This window comes from Ictidomys tridecemlineatus, chromosome 7, assembly GCF_052094955.1.
Source record: "Ictidomys tridecemlineatus isolate mIctTri1 chromosome 7, mIctTri1.hap1, whole genome shotgun sequence".
Classification (NCBI taxonomy): domain Eukaryota; kingdom Metazoa; phylum Chordata; class Mammalia; order Rodentia; family Sciuridae; genus Ictidomys; species Ictidomys tridecemlineatus.
Genome location: NC_135483.1, coordinates 158,352,315 through 158,377,619, shown reverse-complemented (window position 1 = coordinate 158,377,619; position 25,305 = coordinate 158,352,315).

Here is a 25,305-nt window from a genome sequence, read left to right as displayed (position 1 = left end):
ATGCTAAGTGAGATAAGCTAGATTCAAAAAGTCAAGCGTCACATGCGATTTTCATGAGGAAGCTAGTCAGAAAACTAGGAAAGAAAAGTGACCTCATGAAAACAGGAGACCAAAAGAGTAGAGAAAAGGATTCAGGGGAGGAAGGAAAGAGGAGATACAGGGGATTAAATAGAAAAATCCATGCTGCATGCCATGTGTGAATATATCATAATGAATCCCACTATTATGTATAATTAGAGTGCACCAATAAGAAAATTAAAAAGAAGGTTTTTTTCATAAATACCAGAATTAACCAAGGTATAATTATACTAGTAACCTATTAAATAGGTTTCAGCTATATGTAAAAGAAACTTGAATCAAACTAGTTTAATGGTACAATTATTTATAATCTCAGTTGGGAATCCAGTATTATGATAGACTCTGATTTCTAAATTCAGCATCTCAAATATGTTAGTGTAATAGGTTATTTTATATGTCAGCTTGACTGAGTTAAGAGATATCCAGATAGCTGGTAAAACATTATTCCTGGGTGCTTTGTGATGGTATTTCCAGAAGAGATTAGCATTTGATCAGAATATGAGTTAAGAAAAATTATCCTGACCAAAGGAAGAAGGCACTATTCAATAGGTTCAGGGCTGGAATTGAAGAAAAAAGAATAAGGAAAGATGGATTTCTTCTCTGTATTTGACTGACAACAGCCGTATTCACTGTCTCTCAGACATCAATTCTCTTCTGGGGTCTTCGAACTCTAGAGTTCAAGGCCAGTTCTCAGGCCTTCAACCTCCAATTACTTAATACCTCCAGATTTCCTGATTCTGCAGATTACAGATGCCATATCACAGGATTTCTGGGCCTCCCTACTCATACGACCAGTTCAGCTCCTCTTATATGTTTATGTGTCTTCTGTTAGTTCTGTTTTTCTGAAGATAGAACTGTGACTGATAGAACCAGGAAAATACCTCTGTTGCTCTGCTCTATTTTCTACTAAGATGGTTTCAAAAAAGTTGTGTGTTCGTAAGAGTGACATAAGAAGTGTTCACTGAATTTTATTCTATTTTTATTTAGTATAATATACCTAGGTTGGCATTTGTCTCTGTACTCATTATAGATATTTTGCCTTTGGCCACTTGCCCTATAAACATTGGTGAGAGCTCTGCAACCTTCGGATCCAGGGATGTACATTGTTCGGTGCATGTGAGTAGCTATAAGTTCTCAAAATGATTCTCCATGCCTGACACTTAGGACATTAGTGTGCTATTCACAACCTCTGGTGTGTGGTGCATTGTAAATACCTGCTCATTCCTAGCACATGATTTTGAAAATGCAGGCACAGCTTATACTGCGCACACATTGGTTTCTAAAATATTATAGCATCATTCATCTTTGTCATTAAATCACTCATTACTTGGAAAATAATGTTTTTGGGTCATGATTTTGAAATAGAAATACAGTGCGACAGCAAAGTTCTATCCAAGACACTATCTGCCTGAAAACACATTAACTTCTAATGGTAATTTTTCCATCCTTTTTATAAATGTATTGGCTAATGAAATAGTTTGTATGACCTCATTGTTTTCACTTATATTCTATAATCTCTTCAACATTAATATCCCCACTTCAATATAAAAGTTCATTCATAATTTGATTCTATTTAACAGGTTCTGGTTTATATTTTTCATATGTTACTATGAAATTCAAATAAGACAAGTCATACACCTCTATAGGCAGTATTTAAGATGGAATCATCAAGTTGTTTTCTGATGGGGATGGTATATATTAGTTTTAAGCATATGCTCCAAATAAAAATTTAATACAAAGAGACATATTAATGGGTGAATGATATATTATGTAATGATTGATGAATAAATAGAGTATAGTAAGCTTTATTAGAGAGTATTATGTTGAATATTTAATTTACTTATACACAAGTTTGAACAGTGGGGCTGTGAGGGTAGTTAAGTGGTAGAGAAGTTGCCTAGAATGTGCGAGGCCCAGTTCTAGAGCTCCAGCACCATAAACCTTTAAGGAGGTTCAGAGACATGTGAGATGACTAATTATAATTTGACAATTTATCTGAGCAAACAAGTTTGCAATAAATAAATATATGGTATTTCTCAGTAAACCCTGATAACTATACTGATGTTCTAACAGATGTTGGGATTTTTGAATTTGCATTAATCTTTTGATGTTTTATTTAGTGCATTGGAGACATGCATAATATCGGAGTTCATTTTGACATAATCACATATGCATGAAACAAAAATTTGCTCTACTTCAATATCCAGTATTTCCTCTTTTCCCTGTACTCCTCTTCCTCTACTCTATTGGTCTTCTTTCTATACATCTATAGTATTTTTTTTAAATTGGTGCTTTATTTGGTATTTATTAGGAAATACTGTTTTCCATTCAAGATATTTCTTTTCTGATTTCTTTACTCAATGAGTTGACCTTTTCTTCTAAGGCACTTAAGTCTTGTGGTACCAATAATATTATTTATGTAAATTAGAGTAGGTGGGAATTTAGAATTCAAAATAAAATACATTTGTAAAGCTTCTTGAAAAATAACAATGCTTATTCACAGTTTTGCCAAGTAAAATCCACATTTTGGTAGATTACACAATGACATGCAAATTGCCAACTTGTATAAATGAAAAGTGAAAATTAAATCACTATTCATGATTACAACAAAATAGAAGTCAATGATAATTCTCTTATAACTATTAACACTTTATACTTAGGCTATTTGTTAATTTTGATTTAAGTTAGATGAATGCTAACTTCACAAACACACTGGAGCATAAAGGTCATTAGGACCCAGGTCCCCATGGCACAATGCCTGTCCAAATCTGTTTCCATTACTGTAAACAGGACAGCTCACTGAAAGGGAAAAGCCGAAGCCAGAACGTGGGATGCCTGTGTTACATTGTTAAATATTGTCTCTGATTGTCTGACTCTTTATCTATGTAGTAAAGAGTTGGGTTTACTGGGAAATACTATATATTTACCTGCATTTCTGCTTTTCACTCGAAGACTCTGTGGAATCTTTTAAAATTTATTTAGATGCATACAAAGTGTTCAAGCTTGCATCATTCTGACCCTCCTGGCAAAGAGAGAATGGACAGATTACTTTGTAGTTTCTAGTATTCAAAGTATCTCACCACCCAGTTCACAATGGTGTCAGAAAGCCTACTTTTATGGTACAGAACTTAAAATTTTGTTTTTAAGTCAGCTCTTCAAATACTTGTTTCACTTAAACATAAATTTAGCTCATCATCAATTATTTTAACATAATGTCCTATGCCTCTGTCCCTTACAAGAATTAGTTGAGAGACACATGCAGTCAATCAGGACTCCTTTGCTGAAGTAGAAGAATGTTAAACAAAAATAAATAAGGTAAAAATTGAGATTTTTGTAAAGCAGGTTTTACAAACAGAATTTACCTTAAACATAAATAGAAACAATGGCATAAAAACACTTCATTTTCTAGTTTCCTTCAAATAAGTGCAAAATTCCAACAATCATGACCAAGAAAGAGAGAAAGAAAAATTGATTTTGAGGGTGATTATTGGGGGGATGATGGCGAACATCTCATTAAGGTTTCCTTCTTCCTGCCCAGGATAATCCAAGCCATCCTATCACTTACAATCTTAAATAATTAGTAAATAACAAAGCACAAATACTCAAAAATATTTATAGAAATCGAAGTGCCTGATCTAGTCCACATGGGTTCTGGAACTAAACAAAAGACAAAATGGCTCTGGTGCTTTATTTAAGGGAGTACATTAAAGGCTGAGATAAGTTTTCAAGGGCAGACTATTGCTTGTAATGTCTTGCAGTCCACAGGTTCATTGACGTCTTGGCAGGTCACACCCATCTCAGGTGCTGTGTGGGATCTTTGGCCGAGCTGGAGGGGGAAGTTCACCTACATCAGGTGGTCAGTCCCTGTGTATGTGGCGGGGTGCCACAGGGAGTTCCCAATGCCAGGCTTACCTCCTCAGGAGTCTATTATGTACAACAGTCCACACAGGGCCCATGGAAGACTCCTGACAATTGATAATAAAGAAAGCAGGTAATTCATGAGTTCCATTAAGGAATATTTGATATTAATTAATATTTTAGTCACCTTTTACAAAATTTCTGAAAGTAAGCAACCATTATCATAAAACAGAATTTTTGTAAATGTAAAGAATGCAGCCATAACATACTGTCAAGTTTTAGTGTTTATCGGGTTTCTCATAAATAAGTCCCTGAGCAGACTAGGTTATTGAGAGAGCATACAAAAGTGAGTGAATGACATTTGAAGGGCAGAGGGACTGCTTAAGCAATGTTCTTTCTGTTGCTTTTTCCTCCAGATAATTGATTATCTAGACATTCTTTACTAAGATCAAAACTGTCAAACCAAAAAAATAAGTAGAGAAAGAACAAATTCTCATCATATGCCTCTGTCCCATACAAGAATTAGTTGAGAGAGACATGCAGTCAATCAGGACTTCTGTGCTGCATAGAAGAAAGTTAAACAGAAATAAATAAGGTAAAAATTGAGATTTCGTAAAGCAGGTTTTACAAACAGAATTTATCTTAAACATAAATAGAAACCATAGCACAAATACTGTCACTCTTTTGCTTTCTTCTAAAATCTCAATAGTCTCAGCATCATTCTCTCTCCTCAGTTTCTCCAAAGAAAGGAGCACTGGCCTTTGTCATCTTCAGTATTACTCATGATAATTCTGTAAACAGGAAAAAAAATCACTCTGGTTAGCTAGCTTGAGTTGTGAACTTATTCCTGGAACAATGCTGTGATAAAGGCGATGTAGCATTAGTACCTGCGTCAGTCATTCATGCAATGAGGGAAGGAAATGATGTATTTCCAACCATCATCTATAAGTGCAGGATTAATAAAATGCATCTAAAGACACATTTGCAAAAGTGAGAGTAGGGAATGCCCATAGTAAGCAGAAAGACTTCATTGTGAGGCTTGAAGAATGTGGAGGAACGCAAATAATGACCAAATAATTACTCCCACCCCCACTTATCTGGTAATACATTATTACTGCAAAATGAGAATCTTATATTAATTTTCCCAATTAATGCCTAAATGAAGAAATCATGCATGCACATTTCAAATTATCAGAAGGCATTTGTTCTAAACCATGTCTTAAATTATTATTTCATGTTGATTGCTACCTTTTAAATCTAACTTTTTAACATTTAAGATTATTGGTGCTTTTCTTTGTACATGTATTTTTTCTCTTATTTCAACTAAGAAGAAATGCCTTGCCTAGAATCAAATGATCTTAACTCTGATCAAAGCTTAGGGATTTCAGCAGAGTGCCTCACTTTTATATTCATGCATTTTCCAGCATGCTCCTCACTAACTTCTCTTTCTCCAAGAAGGTTAATATTGATAAATCAAGTGAAAGGGCAGAACTCAAGTTCTCAGAGCTAACTGACAGATGTCACTAACAGATCTATATGATAATTTTATTTTTAAATTCTACTCAGAAGGGTATTCATGCATATTCTCATGTAAGCAGATCTATTATTTATCCTGATATTATAGCATCTTTTGTTTTATTAAAATTCTATATTTTTAGTTGGCATAACTTAGTGCAAGATAGGCTTTCTTGCCCCTTTCTTATTTATATAATGTATACACTGTGCTCTTCTCAAAAAGAATAGTTTTCTGTTATTTATTGGGAAGGATGTGTGGGGAAAGGTACACTCATTCATTAATGGTTGGACGCAAATTCGTGCAAACACTCTGGAAAGCAATATGGAGATTCCTCAGAAAACTTGGAATGGAAACACCATATGACCTAGCTGTCCTACTCCTCGGTATATACCCAAAGGATTTAAAATCAGCATACTACAGTGATGCAGCCACTTTAATGTTTATAGCAGCTCAAATAACTGTGCCTAAGCTCCAGACCAACGAAGGTGCTTTTCAACAGAAGACTGGATAAAGAATATGTGGTATATATACACAAAAAAATATTAGCCATAAAGAAGACTATGTGACATTTCCAGCCAATTGATGGATCTGGAGACTATCATGCTAAGTGAAATAAATGAGTCCCCCAAAACCCATAGTCAAATGTTTTCTCTGGTATGTGAAACCTAACCCACAATAAGGGGCAGTGAGGGGAAGAATAGAAATGTAGTAGATTAGATAATGGGGAATGGAGGGAAAGAAATGGGGATAAGAAGAAAGAGTGGAATAAATCTGACATACTTTTTCCAAGTACATGTATGAAAACAACACATTAAATCCAATAATCATGTAGATGCATAAGAATGAGATCCTAAGTAGAATAAGATATATTCCATACTTGTATAATTATATCCAAATGAATTATTCTGCCATACCTAATTAAAAAGAACCAATGAATAAAATACTGTGAAAGATAAAAATCAAGTTCTTAAAGTTGTTATCTAATCTTAGCCTTGCATCTATAAGGAAACAAATTAAAGAAATATTTAAACAGATAAGAAATTTGGGGGCTGGGGATGTGGCTCAAGCAATAGTGTGCTCACCTGGCATGCGTGCAGCCCAGGTTCGATCCTCAGCACCACATACAAACAAAGATGTTGTGTCCGCTGAAAACTAAAAAATAAATATTAAAAAATCTCTCTCTCTCTCTCTCCCTCTCTCTCTCTCTCTTAAAAAAAACAAAGAAATTTGAAACTGGGATGACAATGAATACACAGGTTATAGGTCTACATCAGAAACACTTTGTCATTTATTTGTACCTATATTTTTCATTTATTTCATTTGATGGAGAAAGATGAAAAAATAGGATAAACAACATGATTGGCTAAATTATTGAATCATTTTAATTTTATAAAACATTATATTTTTGCAATAAAGGAAGAATCAACTTATTTTTAAAATTTTTTTAAAAACATTGTTATTGTTCATCACTTCTAAGCCCCCAATTACATAATTACTTGGAATCCCTGTTGAATAATTTATGAAGATTGAAAGAAAAAGTACAGTGGAAAATAAGAAAATTACAATGCATAAATGTAGTCTAAATAGATCTGAGTTCCAAATGAAATATTTTAAGACAACAGGACATATGGAATGCTTTAAAACAACACTCAACTTTCTAATGTGAGTAAATACAAGCAATTTAAGACCTTTATTTCAATATCTATAATCAAAATAAGCAGAACTTATTATGACTAAAATCCTATCTAAATTAGGTCAGGAGTATGCTTAGATAAGCCAGAGGCTCAAAAGATCAGAATAGTACTATAAAATTTCATCCACCTATAGAAATTAAGCAGCAGTATCAGGAGACCCTGGATAATGTTAAGAGTGAATACCTCCATGAAAATTAGATTTCCACACTTATTCTTTTTAGAAATGTATCCAGTGACATAATTAGACAGATTTTATAGTAAAATATCACTATTATCATATCATAAAGAATACCCTCTTTCCCAGAACTTTACTAATAGAATTACACAGAGAATTTATAAGTCACTCCGATTTGTTATCCAAGGCCATTTCCTTTCACACATGATTCTTATTCAGTGGATATGAGTACTGGGAAGTTGTATGTTCTAAATTGTATCTTCCATCCTGCCCCTTCCTTAATTACTACTAAACAAAATTCAGGAGAATAAAAGCAATAAGATAAAATATGCATTTAAAATATATGATTATGTGCCTATCATTTAAATTTGTAATTTCTTTTATTTGCAATCTTACTCTGGCTCTCTCCCTATTTGACAATCAAGACTTCTTCATAAAGTAGAAATATAAAGCTTTGTGTTTCAGTATCATTTGGGAGTTCCAATTAGTTCACAGCCTGATTATAGTTATTGCTTTCTTCCTCTTTTTAAGGGGAATAAATTAAGTTTTTGTGTTTTTTTGCCCTTAGGCAGGATCTTGAAGAACTGATGTGAATATACACACATTTTCTTAAAAAGCCTTTCAAAACATTGTACTTCAAATGAACATATGTAGGTGACTAATGGGGATTTGCATTAGCAACCATGGGCATGCTGGAGAATTTTGTTAATTGGTGAAAATAGCCTCATGTACATTTATTGCAAATATGTAATATTTTGTGTTCAGAGAGGTTTTTCAAGCTTCCACTTCATAAAAGATAACAATTTTTATGAAATATTCCACAATAAATTCTAATGATGGTCAAATAACTGAAGAGGGAATATAACTGTACTAATCAATATAGTTCCAATAAGCATTTAAAAATACTTTAAATGATGTATAAATCTACCTCTTATATTTATAAAATTATGTTTCCCCACTTTATTGATATACAAGCTATATTCCTTTAGTTTTCATGGAAAATAATCATTTCTATACAAAGGAAAGTGGTACCAAGAAGCAGCAAAAAATTAAAGACCAGGTGGAATATCACTTTTTCAGATTGGTATAACTATCCAAGTAAATGGAGAACGCCTGCAATTTACAGCACTTGATTGGTAAGAGTTTTAATGACAGCACTTCAGGAGTGGGTGAGGGAAACATCTGCTTCTCTCACACTCGCTGGGATGGCCTCCTGAGACTTATGATTCAGTCACTATGAGTTAAGTGCCTCTTCTCAACAGATTTCTTAAGGGAAAGCTAAATTTTCTGCAGAATAATTATGATAAACTAAGAACATTTTACATGTCCCTAGTGGATATCATAAAGGAAAGATCATTTTGATTCCCTCAATTATAAGACAAAAATAAATTATCTTTGAAAGTAAATTGCACCTTCTATTTTTCCTGAACATTCTGCTGAAATGTGGTGAACATAGTCTCATGCTGTTTCATTTTTCTTGGAATAATTATTTATATTTAGCAAAATTGTTACCATGTTAGCAAGTAAAAATCAACAAACTCACCAAATTCAAAATATCTTTGTTAACACATTAACATCATCAATATACACTCTAATATTTATTTAGCATTCATAGAGTTGGACAATTTTGTTTCATATTCCCATCAACATGTGTAAGAGAAAAACAAGATCTAACATCAGAGTAAACTCTGATGTTAGGATTAATACAGAGTGAATATTATTGAGCATTGACATTCACTGTGAGTTTATAGAGTTCATGAATTTCAATAAAAGTAAAGATGGAATAAGCCTAAGAAAGAAATCTTAAGAAAATGCTTTTGAGGAATGTCCACAAAAAGATTCAAAGGAGAGGAGAGTTCTGCTGAAACACAAACAGCCAACAAACAGCTATTATTTTAATTTTCCCTGAGTCTACAGCACTAAAAATAACTAGAGATCTCATAGACCTGAGTTTTGAGGTTAGGTTTGAAACCTAGAAAAAGACTATCTATCTATCTATCTATCTATCTAGTTTGTTTATTTATTTTATTTATTTTTATGTGGTGCTGAGGATTTGAGGATTGAACCCAGTGCCTCACATGTGCAAGGCAAGCACTCTTCCATGGAGCCACAACCCTAGCCCTTGAAAAAGACTTCTTACCGCACTCTTAAACGCCACCAATTCTTAAATTGCCAACAATGTCCACAATATTTGTGTTGTTAATGTTGTATTATAGTACTACATATTCAGGGGTTGTTTAGTGTACATTAATGTAACTATGTTATTAGAGTTAATGCAATAAGTAAGTAGTACAAGTTGGGGGTCAGAGTTAATTGGGCAAGAATAGGAAGTGATTCACAGATGTATGTTCTCTTGATAGGGCCAGTGAGCAGAGAGAAGAGGGTTTGGGAATATCATGTAACTCAGTGAAGAGTTCCAGCTGGAACCTCATTGGAGAGGACAGGAAAACATGGCTCAAAATCAGCAGAGAAAGGTTCACTGTGATAGGTAATGAAGCAAAGAAAGGAAACTGAAGCTTATGACTGCAAATACATGATAGTTGCCTGGCTGGTGGTGCATGCCTACAATCCCACTGATTGGGGGCTGGGGGTGCACTGAAACAGGAGGATTGCAAGTTTGAGGCCAGCTTCAGTAAGTTAAGAAAGACCCTGTCTCTGAATAAAAATAGAAATAAAAGAAAAAAAAATAAGAAAGAAAAAATACATGATACTTAACCACTTGACTTGATTAATCTAGACTTTTGTTTTAGAAAATTGTGGTTTAGAAATATTCTAACTGCTTTATTTTTCACTCAGGCACATTTTCCTGTTGCCAAGCTACTACTTCTGTGCCCCAAACACTCCTACATATAATATTTTTGTTTTGTTTTGTTTTACCTGGCCAACTTCCTTCTTGTCATTCTTTTTTTTGGTTGTCATTAACCATATTCATCTTTATTGATAAATTTCTTTTGTATAATTAATAGACTTTTCTGGATACAAATTGACCTCTCTACCAAAAGTCCTGGGAAATTTTACACAATATGTTAAGGCTTTTTTTTCAACTCTGTTAATTTGAAACCCTGTTTAAATTACAGACTCCTTTTGAGAGGAAGTTCTGTAGCTAGAGATGATTTGGAGGGAGTTATGAATTATGAAGAAATAAAGATGACTTAATTAACTGTAAAGATTATTGAAAATAGATTTTTTTCTTTCTCCAAAAATGTGGTTAATGCATCCATTAGCATGTTCAAATATTCAGTGGAACTATGCATTTTATGTGAGGCAATATATAAAATTATAAATGAATATACTGGAAAAATAATATGATTTTTATGTTTAATTTTTTAAATGTTAAAGCATCATTATATATGTGTGTGTAAGTGTATATATATATATATATATATATATATATATATATATATATATATATATATATATATTTAAGTGTATAATTCCTAGCACACTTGTAATTTAATATGAATCTTCTGCTCAAAATAATTTACTTTGAGTTGATATTTATACCAAAGAAGATATTCAGGCAGGCGTGGTAGTGAACACCTATAATCCCAGCAGCATGGAGGATCATGAGTTCAAAGCAAGCTTAGCAAGGCCCTGCCTCAAAATAAAACATAAAAGAGGGCTGAGGATGTTGCTCCATGGTTAAGCACCTCTGGGTTCAAACCCCAATACAAAAATTGAAAATAAAAATAAAGAAGGTATTTGTTCTCCTTATGATAGTGTATACGGCAAGGAAAAATGAAGACACTTAAAAACATGGGGCATAATGACAAATTTTTCAGAAAACTATAGGAAATACATAGTCTAAACAAGCACACACACATACACATGCACAGATTTCCTGGAGAAGCATAATCAGTAGATGAATCAATTATTCCTAAGTAGATTTTATCAGTTTGTCCTGCCAGAATCTAAATTCTTTATTAATGGAATACTTCCAGACAATTACATCATTTTATGTATATGTGTCTTGGCTATACAAAAGTCATAATGCTGCATCTAAAGACCAATTAAATTGAACTTTTGTTCCAAAAATATTTCACTGCAAGAATGACCAAAAAGTATTTATGAAATGGTGCATATCTATTTCCATCAACTAAAAAGACTATAATTAAATCTGTGAATGCATTTCTTACCTCAAATTTATTTATTCTACTTCATAAAAATTTTTAATACAACTTGGCACATCAATTGAGATCATAGTTCTAAGAAATATGCTGAATATAATATAGAATAAAAAATCATTTCAATGACATTCACTCCCACTTAAGTCTCTCTAAAATTTTCTGTATGAGAGGCTATTTCTTCTAAATAGAATATTAGATGTTATTTAGTGCATTGTGATTAATTAATTTACTTACAAAGCACTTAGATCTAGTTAGTACAAGTTCATGACCTTATAGCAAATTCAGTAAGTTATAGAAGACAGATTCTTTCTGTTATAACTAGTGAAGGTCAAAAATCTACTATTCATCACCAAAGAAAGGAAAAGGTATTTAGTCTCTTTGCAGCTGTCTTAAAATTATATAAATGTCTTTAATATTAATGTGCTTTCCTTACTTTTAGTATTCCTCAGAGAACTTAATACCAGAGGTCAGTTCCTCTGCTTCTGTAGTGAAACATAGTCATGTTAAATGTTGTATAAAACTATGTCTTTTTGGTTTTCCTTTTCTGCTACAACCAGAATATGAATTTCAGCATACGTACTTACTAAATCATAAGGATATTTATCAAGATAGAGCAATGGGTCTTGAGTTGTGTCATTTAGAATTATATTACTATAATTATCACACAACTATAGAACAGTATTTTTATAATAAATTAAGCATATAATAAATGCAATACCATAATATATCCCTAGTGAAAGTTCATATATTAGCCAAGAGTAAATTAAGAAAAATTTAAAAATAATGCAAACTAAGAAAAGTGTATGTTATAATTGTTATTCAGATGCCCCCTTAAATATTTGAAACATGAAAAAGTTACCTCGGTTTTTCATTTTTGTCTGTGTGGTATATGATTTTGTTTTAGAATCTAGTAGATTCTAAAATAAGACATATAAATGGTTAGCTAGATATTAGATAGGTTGTTGGAGCTAGAAAAGTAGATTCATATACATAAATGGCTATGATACAGTAGCTACTTAAAGATGTTCCTTAATCACTACTATTTCATGTACCATGAACACTGCAAAGTTTTTGGACTTAAGTATGTAATATTTGCTTAATTGGCATAATTAACTGTGACATTCCTGAACCATGTAGGAAAATAGTGCTATTGTAAGTACCTTGTTATTGTGTAGAAAATGTATTTTCAGTAGTTTAAGACTGCATAAGATTTTTAATTTACTTAAGACTGAGGAAAATATTCCCATGTTAATAAACACTTTGTTTTCAAGAAATATATGTAAATAGGAATTTTGAAATGATATTTTAGAGGTAGATGCTTAACAGTTTAATTGCTAGTATTCAATGGACATTACTACTGACCTAGATAACAATAACTTAATTTTATTTTTCATCATTCATCTGGATATTTAAAGTGATGATAACACATTTTATTTATTTTTACATATTTTGCAAAACAAATATGTTGCTTGTGCATATCTCCTTTATTTATAATAAACATCATCATTATAAAATTATTATTATTTTATATAAAATTATTAAAGAGAAAATCTTAGTTAATTTTATTAAGAGATTGAGGTGTGCTATTACATGTTTTTCTACATATACCCAAGATGATTATAATAACAAGAATTTATTTATTGTTATTGATGAACAGATGCTCACTTATACTGTAATCCTGAAATCAACTCTGATACATTTTATATATGAAGAAACTGAGACCCAGAGATGTAAGTAACTTACTAACATTAATATGAAATAATGAGGAATTGAAAATGATGTTGTGGAATTAAATTTGTTGCATTTTCTAGCTTAGCCTGCTAACTCTGTAACTATGGGCCACTCTCTTGTGCTTTGCAAACTGAAAGAGATGTGCTATGGAGATACGCATACAGGGTAACATGGACTCAGAGCTGCATGGGATTCATTATAATTTCCAAATATGTTGATGTCTAACAATTGAAAAAAAGTGACTGATAGATGCAAGTCTGTAGTATGAACAGCTGTGTAATTTCCATATTTGTGAAAATCCTTTCAACTTTAATATATACAGCATAATTATCTGAGAAAGGGCACACTATTTGGAAATCAGAGAGTAGAATATATCTAAGTTACATGTTATAATCAGAACTTGAAAATGTTTTCATTTTCATAGCCAATCCAAAAAAAAAAAAAAAAAAACAAAGGCCAAATGCTCTCTCTCTGATATGCATATGCTAACTCACAATAAGATGAGGGGAGGGGAATAGAAGTTCATTGTATTAGACAAAGAATGAAGGGAAGAGCAGATGGGAATAGGAAAGACAGTGGAATGAATCAGACATAATTATCCTATGTTCATATATGAATACACGATCAGTGTAACTACACCATGTACAACATACACTCCATGTATGTATAATATGTCAAAATACATTCGAGGGTCATGTATAACTAAAATGAGCAAATTTTTAAAAAGGGGAGAAAATAAAGTGCTTTCATGCTCAAATAGCCAATAAGACAAGTCCAGTTATTTAGCTGCTTTCATGGAATCTTTAAATAGACTCTGGCAACCGATGATTGTTCATGACAATGACAGCAGTTCTCTGGCCAGTAAATTGTGGAAAGAGAATAAAAATCACTCATTTATTCTAAAAAAATTGATAAAGCATAAGTGGACCAGGAGGAATGGAAGAATAAAAATAATTGTGCATTGATAAATGAGCTTCTACATGGGTGGGAACAACTATGTATTTAAGTAAAACATAACCAAACTCTAGGTCTGAGGCTGTAGCTCAGTGGTAAAGTACTTGCTTGGCATGTGTGAGGCTTGGATTCAAGTCTCAGGGCCACCTAAGAATAAATAAAAATATTGTGTGTTCATCTACAACTAAATAAATAGTTTTTTAAAAGTAACCAAACTCTTTATGTGAGATGATTACTTCGAAATATTGTACATACTTATAAAATGAGATTTGACTCAGTCACACAATGCAGCTATATTTTAAAAGTCAATGTGATATTTATTGAAAAGAATCAAGGTCCTAAAACAAAACATTAACTTACAAAGCACTTAGATCTTTTGGGAAAAATAAAGATTCATATGATATTCTCCAAGGAAAATATTTATAACTAAAAGAAGGAAAAATATTAGAAAGAAAAATAAACAGAGATTAGAGGTAAAGAAACAAAAAGAAACTTTTAAAAATAGTTGAATGCTTAAAAAGATTTAACCTTTGAGCAGCAACAATGACAATTCTTGTACTCTATAAAGTATAATTCACAGATCATTCCCTAGAATGTTCAAAACAGATCCAAAGTTGATAAAATAAATATACAAACAGGCATAAGCAAATAAATTTTAATATAAAGAAAAATCTAACTGTATTATTCTGTCTTCCATTACTGGAACAAAATAGTTGAAGCTTAATACTTCATAAAGAAAAGAGGTTTTTTAACTTAGTTTTGGAATTTCAAAAGTATTACACTAATATTAGCTTCACTCAGGAGAGGGCTTAATGGCAGACGACATAATAGTGGAAGTATATTTGATAAAAATAAAACTCATGACAAGACAGGGAGTCAGTAATTTCGGAGTCAGTCTCTCTTATATACAATTGGCTCTCATGCTCTCATGAAAATTAACTTAGAATCCCATGAGAATTACCTTCATCACTTTGGAGGGCAGTGTCCACAATGATCTAAACATCTCACCATAGGCCCCACCACTCAAAGGTTTTTACTCCTTTTATAAATAACTAGGGACCAAGATCCCAACATGGGAACTTTTGCAGCACACACTCAAACTGTATGCAAATCATGGCACTAAAGGTGAATATACATTTATTGACAAAAACTCCAAATGTATTTTAAATATTTTAAATCGATGGATAGCAGAAGAACTTCAGAAGAAACCAGATAAATTGTTGCCAAATACATGTTTTAGTTTGATAATCAATGTGAAGATGCATCATAAAAAATGTATCTTACTGAACTTAGTGATTTTTACATACTTATGTGAAAGGTAGGAAAATATCAATAAGCCTTGGAAATTTGGTCAAAGTTACTAATTTGTAGAAATTTTGTTAGTGATCCAGTGATGGCAAGCTATTGTTATTCTAAACCTCAATTCAAAATTTTTTAAACATTGTTGTTAAGCAAAAAAAAATCCAAATGTTAATAGAGAATCTAAAAATAATGAGGCATTGCATTACTCAAAAGCAGGTAAATTTTTGTTTGAAGTGAGATAATGAATTTGATATTTACTATAACTACAACCAACTTTTACCTTATCATCCACATCAAATGGTTGTGAAGAATACATTTGTTACAATATGTATTTCAACATCAGACTATCTTTTTTTATGGCTTCTTTCTTGATTTTTAAATGCACATGCTATACATTGTAAAATAATGTCAGTGGCTTTTCAAAATCACTTGGATCTATAGTAATTATTGATTTACAAACAAGAGTGGTGAATATGAATATATAATGATTCATATATATATATATATATATATATATATATATATATATATATATGAACTGGTACAAGGGAATAATCCATTAATTTGTTTTAATGACAAACACATAAAAATAAATCTATTCTCTATATTATATCAAATTTTAGAGTCTTTTCTCCAAGTGCATCTTCACATTCTGTTGTTCAATGTCAAAATAAAAAAATGGTCATACATGCAGTGTTCCTGAATTATTTTAAATTGTTTCTTACATACGAAAAAGTGCCAATATATAATTTTTATGGATTTTTTCTTATTTTCAGAATTCAGAGCTAAGAATTTTTTTTTTTCTTGTCTTCTCTGATGCACTGCTTGGTTTTGTTTTGGAAAATGAGAGCTGAGGAATCCATGGTATTTCACTTTCAGGCCTGGTTGCTATGGGCCTGTGGATTCTTCTATTATTTTTTGAATTTTGTTAATTATGGGATAACTAACACCTTTAATATTCACGTGTTTTCTTCATTCTATTACATAGGATATAAGAAAACTTTAAGATGTCAGGGAGTGTGTCTTGGAAGTTTATCATGTGAATCAAATTACTCTAGGTATCAGACAACTACGAAAGATCAAAGCTGACAAAGGCTGCTAATGAGCATCTACACTATTTAAGGTATTATTCAGGCTTTTATACCAAAGAAACCCCAAAACAATAATGAAAATGGAAAAAAAAATGTATTCCTCTCTTTCTGAAAAATCTAGGCATAAAAAAGTCCAAAACTGGTAAGGTATCACCCTACAAGGCACCCAGATTCCTGATATCTTTAGTTTGCAATTCTGCACTATTTTAACTACTTTACCCCCACCTCTGCATTTAACCCCACGGGGGAAAAATATAGAAAGCTGTAGGAAAGTATTAGCATTTGTAAGAGTCTCAGAAATTGCACACATCATTTCTGCTTACTTCCCATTGCCCTGAATTTAATCACATGACAATTCATAGCTGGAAGAAAAGCTAATAAGTGACAAAGGCAAGCCCTGTGCCTGTCTAAAATTGAGGGAAGTGATATTTATATATCTATATGAAGAGAGGAGGTAGTTATTAGAGGAAAATTACTATCTCTGCCACAGTTCTCAGTCTGAAATGTTTCCAATTTGCCATCTAGCCTCAATGTTTAATAACAAAGTGACAGTATACTGTGGTGGAAAGTCTTTAGCTTGAGAAATAAGCATAGTTTGGCCCTCAGTCCCACTGATCACCAACTGAAATATTTTTCAAGTTACTTAATGCTTCTGAGTTTATACACATATACAACACACACACACACACACACACACACACACACACACACACACGCCATCCTAAAGGACATGAAGTAGTATCTTTTTGAAGTATTGGTTTGCATTTCCATGATGATCACAAATGTTGAGTGTCTTTTCATGTGTTTATTGGCCATTTTCGTACCATCTCTGGGGAGATAAATATGGAAAAATTTTGCTCATATTCTAAGTGGGTGGTCTTTATTGTTGAGTTGTAAGAGTTCTTTATATATTCCATATATGAGATTCTTAGCCTGTGTGGTGGTTTGTAAATATTTTCTTTGATTCCATGGGTTGTCTTGTCACATTCTTTTTTTAAAATATTTATTTTTTTAGTTTTGTTGAACACAATATCTTTATTTTATTTATTTATTTATATGTGATGATGAGGATTGAACCCAGGCGGTACACATGCTAGGTGAGTGCTCTACCACTGAGCCACAACCTCAACTCAGTCTTGTCACATTCTTAATGGAATAATTGAGGATCTCTTGGTTTAGGTATGATTTTTAACATTAAAAGTGGAGATAAGTTATTATCTAAGAAGTATTGTAAACTGTTCTTCAATAAAATAGTTTACCCTCTTTCTCCATTAGTTAAGATGATGCCTCAATCAACACTATTTCTTCTTTTCTTCTGAAACTTTTTTTTTTAACAGTTGGGGCTTGAAATAGGACTTCATGAATGCTAAGCACACCTTCTACCACTGAAGTACAACCCCAGAGTAGATTTGCTTCTTATAACACATACACCCTACAGATAACCTATGTATATTAGAAATATCAGAAATGATTACTTCTAAGATAAAGAAAAATGAACTAAGGAAAGACTATTGTTGCATTCCAATCAAATAGGCAGGAAATAGTATATGGATTGAATAAATGTATATTTACCACTTTGACTACATGCAATTTTATAAATCAATTCTGCTTGGAAAGCAATGCTTTTCAAGCAAACTTCTCTTTTTTTTCCACTAATATTTGTTTTGGTTCTAATAATAAGTTTAGAGGTAGCTGAAAGAAAGATTGTGAGTGTGGGAGTCACCTGCAAGAATATATACTTGAATGATTTTCTACTGATGCGTCTGTTAGTTACTATGGTGACAATCTGTTCAAGCATTTAATGAGAAAATAGTATGTCTTATTTCTCCCTCACTTGAGTAACAGAATTTCTAATTTTAGTTGACAAAATCATGCTTACATTTTTAGCTCAGAAATTTGTTTATTCTTTGAGGTTTTCTACAGGTAAAACATACTCATATTGCTAAGTCTTTAAAATATAATTTTAGCTCAAAATTAATTTGGATAAAATTGATTAAAATTGCCCTAAACATAACTAAATATTTTCTTTCATATAAGTGTGAATATTAGAAATTATTTTTAAAATTTATAAATTGCTTGTTTAATATTTATTACTGTAAAAAGTATGTTTGAATAAATTGTGCAATTAATATGAGAATTCCCTTCTAATTATCATCTTCTATGAGTGTCTTGTCAAACAAATGAGCTGTCTGTAATAGTGGACAGCAATACCTTCAAGTAAACATTGATTTTATTTTTGGTCTCATAAATAATTTTTCAACATACCAAGTACTCACTTTCTCACAGACTTTTTAGTATAAATTTTAAGTTAATATGAGTATAACTCTGAGGTTATAGTTCGGGTTTATTTGATTAGTAATTTATGTGTAACTGTGTGTCTGATTGTGTGTGTGTGTGTGTGTGTGTGTGTGTGTGTGTGTGTGTGTGAGAGAGAGAGAGAGAGAGAGAGAGAGAGAGAGAGAGAGAGGGAGAGAGGGAGAGAGAGAATATGTATTTGTATTGGAAACTATAGGTCATTTATTAACTGTATTTACTGATGCTGTTTTTTAATTTATTCTTTTTAGATACACTTGACTGTAGAGTAGATTTTGATACTTTACACATACATGGAGTATAACTTATTCTAAATAGGATCCTATGTTTTTGGTTTTACCTAATGTGGAGTTTCACTGGTCATGTATTCATGGAAAGTTATGTCTGATTCATTCTACTCTCTTTCCTAATCTCACCCCCACTTTTGTCATTCCTTTTTGTCTAAACCATTGAATTTCTATTCTTCCCTCCCTCCCCACCCTTATTGTGTGTTAGCATCCACATATCAGAGAGAACATTCCTGATATGTGGATACTGATGTTATTATTAATAATGTACAAAAATGAAGACAAAATTAACTCAATTACAACTGATAAAGTCTTAATCAATCCAAGTGTTGTTATAATTAGAATTTAGAATCTAAAATAATTCCCATATCAAAATTATGACGCATTATGCATTCAGAATTTCCAACATCATGTGAGCAACCTAGCTCCAATAGTTGCTTCTCTTTTCAAAGCTATCTGTTCTGTTTGCCTCTTGACACAGTGATGTCACTAGTAGCCTGCCTGACATCTCATGTTTTATTGAAAGAATTATCTAGTTCAGTCATTTGTCCTTATTTACTGATGTCATATTTCATATCCCTTGCCATTCTTTCCTGTCTATTCTTTTCCTATAATTTTGTTTCGGCTAAATCCCATTTAAAGGTACTGGGATACATTTATGTCTCAAAAACTCTCTACATCTTTGAATTATAAAAACTTTTAGAGGTAAAATTTTTTCAGTTGCTAAGTTGGTACAGTAATTGTGCCTCTTTTGGTATGCTACTACTGCTAGTATCTTAGGTGAGAAGTTCACAATTATCAGGATTTTATTTCTTATAATTATGGAGGTAAGGAAGTCCAACATCAAGGTGCCAGCAGATTTGAAATCTGGTGAGGGCTTTCTGCTCCTAAGATGATATCTTGTTGCTGTGTTCTCAGCAGCAAAGGATTTAATGTTCTATTCTCACATGACCATAAATGCATCTCCCTGGTGTCTCTTTCGTAAGGTCATTAAAGGAACCCATGAGGTGGAACCATTGTAACTCAGTCACTTCCCTAAAGCTTCCACTTTTTCATACCACCAAGATGGAGTCTAAGTTTTTCTGGAGGGACAAAAGTATTCAAGTCAGAGCAGCATTTATTTCCTGGGATTATTATATAGGTTAAAGTGCTCATTATATCATATTAACATTGGAAAATATCAGTGGATTATTATTATCCTAATGTCTCCCAATTGGAAGCCTTGCAAAATTTTAATACAGATAAAAACTTTCTGAATAATAAATATCCTCGTAGTAAAAAAAAAATATCAATAATGTAGAACTTCCTTTTAAAAAAGTGTCAAACTGAGCAAAACTATTTGTAAATTAAAACTTTCCTTAAATATTAAGTTAGTGTGGATGATACTTATGAGCCAACTCTTAACTGAGGACTTTGACTGTGTGCTGGTGAATATAAAGTTTATCTTCATTATTCCAATCTTCCAGTCCAGTCCTGTATCAGGCTACTTCTTAGGAATATTATCTCAAGAAACAATATTATTAACTCTCAAGGTATCTGGTAGTGAATAGAAATGTCAAATGACAATTGAGTACACATTCATTGTAAGCAATCTAAATCTATAAAGAGAGAGGAAAAATAAAATGGCTCTTGCCCAGACACCTATAAAATAAAACATGCATAAAATAAAATCATTCTATAATTGAAGATTTGTGGGTAGAGGACTCATCAGACCTCAGTGAGTTTGCATCTTGTGCAAAGCAACAAAAATACTAACAAATATATTAACATGAGCTGAGTAAGAGTGGAGAGTCTAAATGCATCTGTTTAAGAAAAATTGTTAAGCCTACTAGGACAACAGGGTCTGTGACATTTGAACCTGGAGCTGCCACCATCTCACATCTCTCCACTTTAGAAGGATTGCTGGTCATAAAAAGGAGGAACTTGTAAAAAAAATGAAATTATTTCTATTACCCGAACACAGTATTGAAAACTTAAATTTACAGATTACTGTTCACAACAGCCAAATAATAAAAAATAAATATGAAAAAAATGTAAAAGACCTCTGCAGGGAAAACTGAAAAACATTATTGGAGAAAAAAATAAGAGAAACCTAAAAAAATTGAGAGATCCACTATATTCATGATTCAAAATATGACAGTTTTCCCTACACTGAACTATGAATTCACTGCATCCCCAATCAAAATCTCAGCAGGCTTTATTTATGGAAATTTAAAATGTGATCCTAAAATTCATATGAGTTGTCAAAGGAACTACAGTAGTCAAATATTGAAATATATACTCTAAAGTTACATAAGACAAGACAATGTGATGATTGTTTCAAGATGGAAATATAGAATCTAACAGGGTATTCAGAAATAGACCTATATACATATAGAGAGGAATTTTTTAAAGTGCAAAAAATTTAGTGGAAAAGGGGTAGTCTTTTCAACAAATGGGACTATAATGATTGTTACATGCAAAAAAATTTAAAAATCATTCTCAGCTTACATCATATAAGCCACTGAAAATAAATCATAAATCTAATAAAGGATATAAAGTACAATCTGCCTAGAATAAAATATAATAAAAAACTATTTTAAAACTTGGTTATGCAACAATTCTCCAGAAACAAACTAAAAATACAATTCACAAAAGAAAATAATTCAAAAATTAGCCACAGTCTAAGAGGAAATACTTGTACACATTACAATCAATTAAGGAGTTGTGTCCAGAATATGTGAACAACCCTAAAATTCAATAACACCTGACGAACCCAACAAAAATATGAGCAAAGTATTTTATCAAATTCTACTGAAGAAGATATATGGAAAGCAAATAAGTATATGAAAAAGTATTATGCATTGTTAGTCATTAGGGAAATATAGACTAAAAAACATAATATGGTATTCTCCACATCTGTTAAGGGATATCTAATCAATAATATAAAAGTTAAATGAATTTAAAATAGATAATGCAGAAGAAAGAAAATAAAGTACATATCAAGAATGTGAAAAGACCTAACAAAAATCTTTCTCATGTTTGAAAATGAGTAACCATCTTTTTAAAGTGGTTTTACATGCTTTCTAAAAATCATTTTTAAATAATTTGATTATTGAAAAATCTTCTACGTGGGGTCAGACTTTCTGTGATGCCTTGTAATACCAAATAAAACAAATTGTTCATATCCTTTTAGAAATTATTTCTTCTGCTTATGCATTGTACAGTAAAGATATCTAGAACAATATTCCCTAAATTTTAATCTCAGTATTAAAAAAGCTACTTAAATTATAAAATTATAGAGGCTCTTCATACCCACCCACAGAGATTTTAATTCAGTGAGCCAACAGTTACTTGGTTATACCTGGAAAAATCTCTAGATATGAGTGTGGATTCTGGCTATTCTATTTTTAAATTAATACTGCTCCTCTTCTAGGAAAGGTTATAAATTTTTGAAATTGGCTTTATAAGAAATAGTCCAAAAATATAAGAGACACACAGAACCAGATAAATTAAAGAATAGCTTTTGTATAGGACTGTGTTAAAAAATAAAATCTGTGCTATATTGAATTTCTATGTCTACACAAGTCATTTAAAAGGCAGTAGACTAGAAAACAGTTTTCATAAAACTAAAGGTCTTTACAAGTTTTACTAACCACTGCTTTAAGCTGTAAACCTACCCATGTTTGTCGTATCAAACAAAAATTAGGTTTATAATACTATTGTTATAGGGCAGACTGCTTAGAAAACGAACCAAGGAACAGCCCCCAGCCTGCGCATTGCAGAGTCTCTAAAGGCAAAAACCACAAAAAATACATCTAGATTGAGGAAGCTGCAAGCCAGCAGAGGTACAGAAGCTGAACTGAGCAGATAGTGAAACAATACAATGGGTACATTGGTATTTCCTGCAGGACTTTCCAGGTTGTCATAGTAGCAAGTAAGCAGAAGGGAAGTGGGTCAAAATGACCCTAATTGAGTACAAGTTAGAGAGTGGTTACTAACATCTAGAAAATCAGTCTCTTCCTCCCTGCTCTGTTCTTAGTTGCTCTCATTATATCAAAGAAGACATTTGGTATTTTTTTTAGGGATTGGCTAGCTTCACTCAGCATAATCTGCTCTAGTGCCATCCATTTCCCTGCAAATTCCATGATTTTGTCATTTTTAGTGCTGCGTAATACTCCATGGTGTATAAATGCCACATTTTTTTTTATCCATTCATCTATTGAAGGGCATCTGGGTTGATTCCATAGTCCAGCAATTGTGAATTGTGCTGCTAAGAACATCGATGTGGCAGTATCCCTGTAGTGCGCTCTTTTAAGGTCTTCAGGGAATAGTCCGAGAAGGGCAATAGCTGGGTCAAATGGTGGTTCCATTCCCAGCTTTCCCAGGAATCTCCATACTGCTTTCCAAATTGGCCGCACCCATTTGCAGTCCCACCAGCAATGTACAAGAGTACCCTTTTCCCCACATCCTCGCCAGCACTCGTTGTTTGACTTCATAATGGCTGCCAATCTTACTGGAGTGAGATGGTATCTTAGGGTGGTTTTGATTTGCATTTCCCTGACTGCTAGAGATGGTGAGCATTTTTTCATGTACTTGTTGATTGATTGTATATCCTCCTCTGTGAAGTGTTTCTTCATGTCCTTGGCCCATTTGTTGATTGGGTTGTTTTCTTATTGTCTAATTTTTTGAGTTCTTTGTATACTCTGGATATTAGGGCTCTATCTGAAGTGTGAGGAGTAAAAATTTCCCATTATGTAGGCTCCCTATCTATCTCTCCTATTGTTTCTCTTGCTGAGAAAAAACTTTTCAGTTTAAGAAAGTCCCATTTGTTGATTCTTGTTATTAACTCTTGTGCTATGGGTGTCCTGTTAAGGAATTTGGAGCCTGACCCCACAATATGTAGATCGGAGCCAACTTTTTCTTCTATCAGATGCAGAGTCTCTGATTTGATATCTAGCTCCTTGATCCACTTTGAGTTAACTTTTGTGCATGGCGAGAGGAGGGGATTCAATTTCATTTTGTTGCATATGGATTTACAGTTTTCCCAACACCATTTGTTGAAGATGCTATCCTTCCTCCATTGCATGCTTTTAGCTCCTTTATCAAATATAAGATAGTTGTAGCTTTGTGGATTAGTCTCTGTGTCCTCTATTCTGTACCATTGGTCCACCCACCTGTTTTGGTACCAGGTACCATGCTGTTTTTGTTACTATTGCTCTGTAATATAGTTTGAAATCTGGTATCACTATACCACCTGATTCACACTTCCTGCTTAGAATTGTTTTTGCTATTCTGGGTCTTTTATTTTTTCATATGAATTTCATGATTGCTTTATCTATTTCTACAAGAAATGCCTTTGGGATTTTGATTGGCATTGCATTAAACCTATAGAGGACTTTTGGTAATATTGCCATTTTGATAATGTTAGTTCTGCCTATCCATAAACAGGGTATATTTTTCCATCTTCTAAGATCTTCTATTTCTCTCTTTAGGGTTCTGTAGTTTTCATTGTATAAGTCTTTCACCTCTTTTGTTAGGTTGATTCCCAATTATTATTTTTTTTGAGGATATTGTGAATGGAGTGTTAACATTAAACAGAGACATGAGGTGGGAGGGAAAGGGAGACAAAAGGGAAATTGCCTGGAAATAGAGGGAGACCCTCATTGCTATACAAAATTACATATACGAGGTTGTGAGGGGAATGGGATAACAAACATGAAGGGAAATGAATTACAGTAGATGGGGTAGAGAGAGAAGATGGGAGGGGAGGGGAAGGGGGATAGTAGAGGATAGGAAAGGTAGCAGAATACAACAGTCACTAATATGGCAGTATGTAAAAATGTGGATGTGTAACCGATGCGATTCTGCAATCTATATTTGGGATAAAAATGGGAGTTCATAACCCACTTGATTCTAATGTATGAAATATGATATGTCAAGAGCTTTGTAACGTTGTGAACAACCAATAAAAAAAAATAAAGAAAATCAGTCTCTTACAGGGTACATTGTCCAAGAAAACTGGGAACCAAAGAAAGAACAATTTTTCATTGTATAAGAATTGCCATTTTGTATTGCCAACATGCTATGCTAAGCAACTATAGATAGGTACAGAAGCAGAGTGTTCCCATGGGAGAAGCATTTCTTATCTGACATGGAGTCTCAGGGTAAAATGGCATCTATATGGTCATTGCCCATAT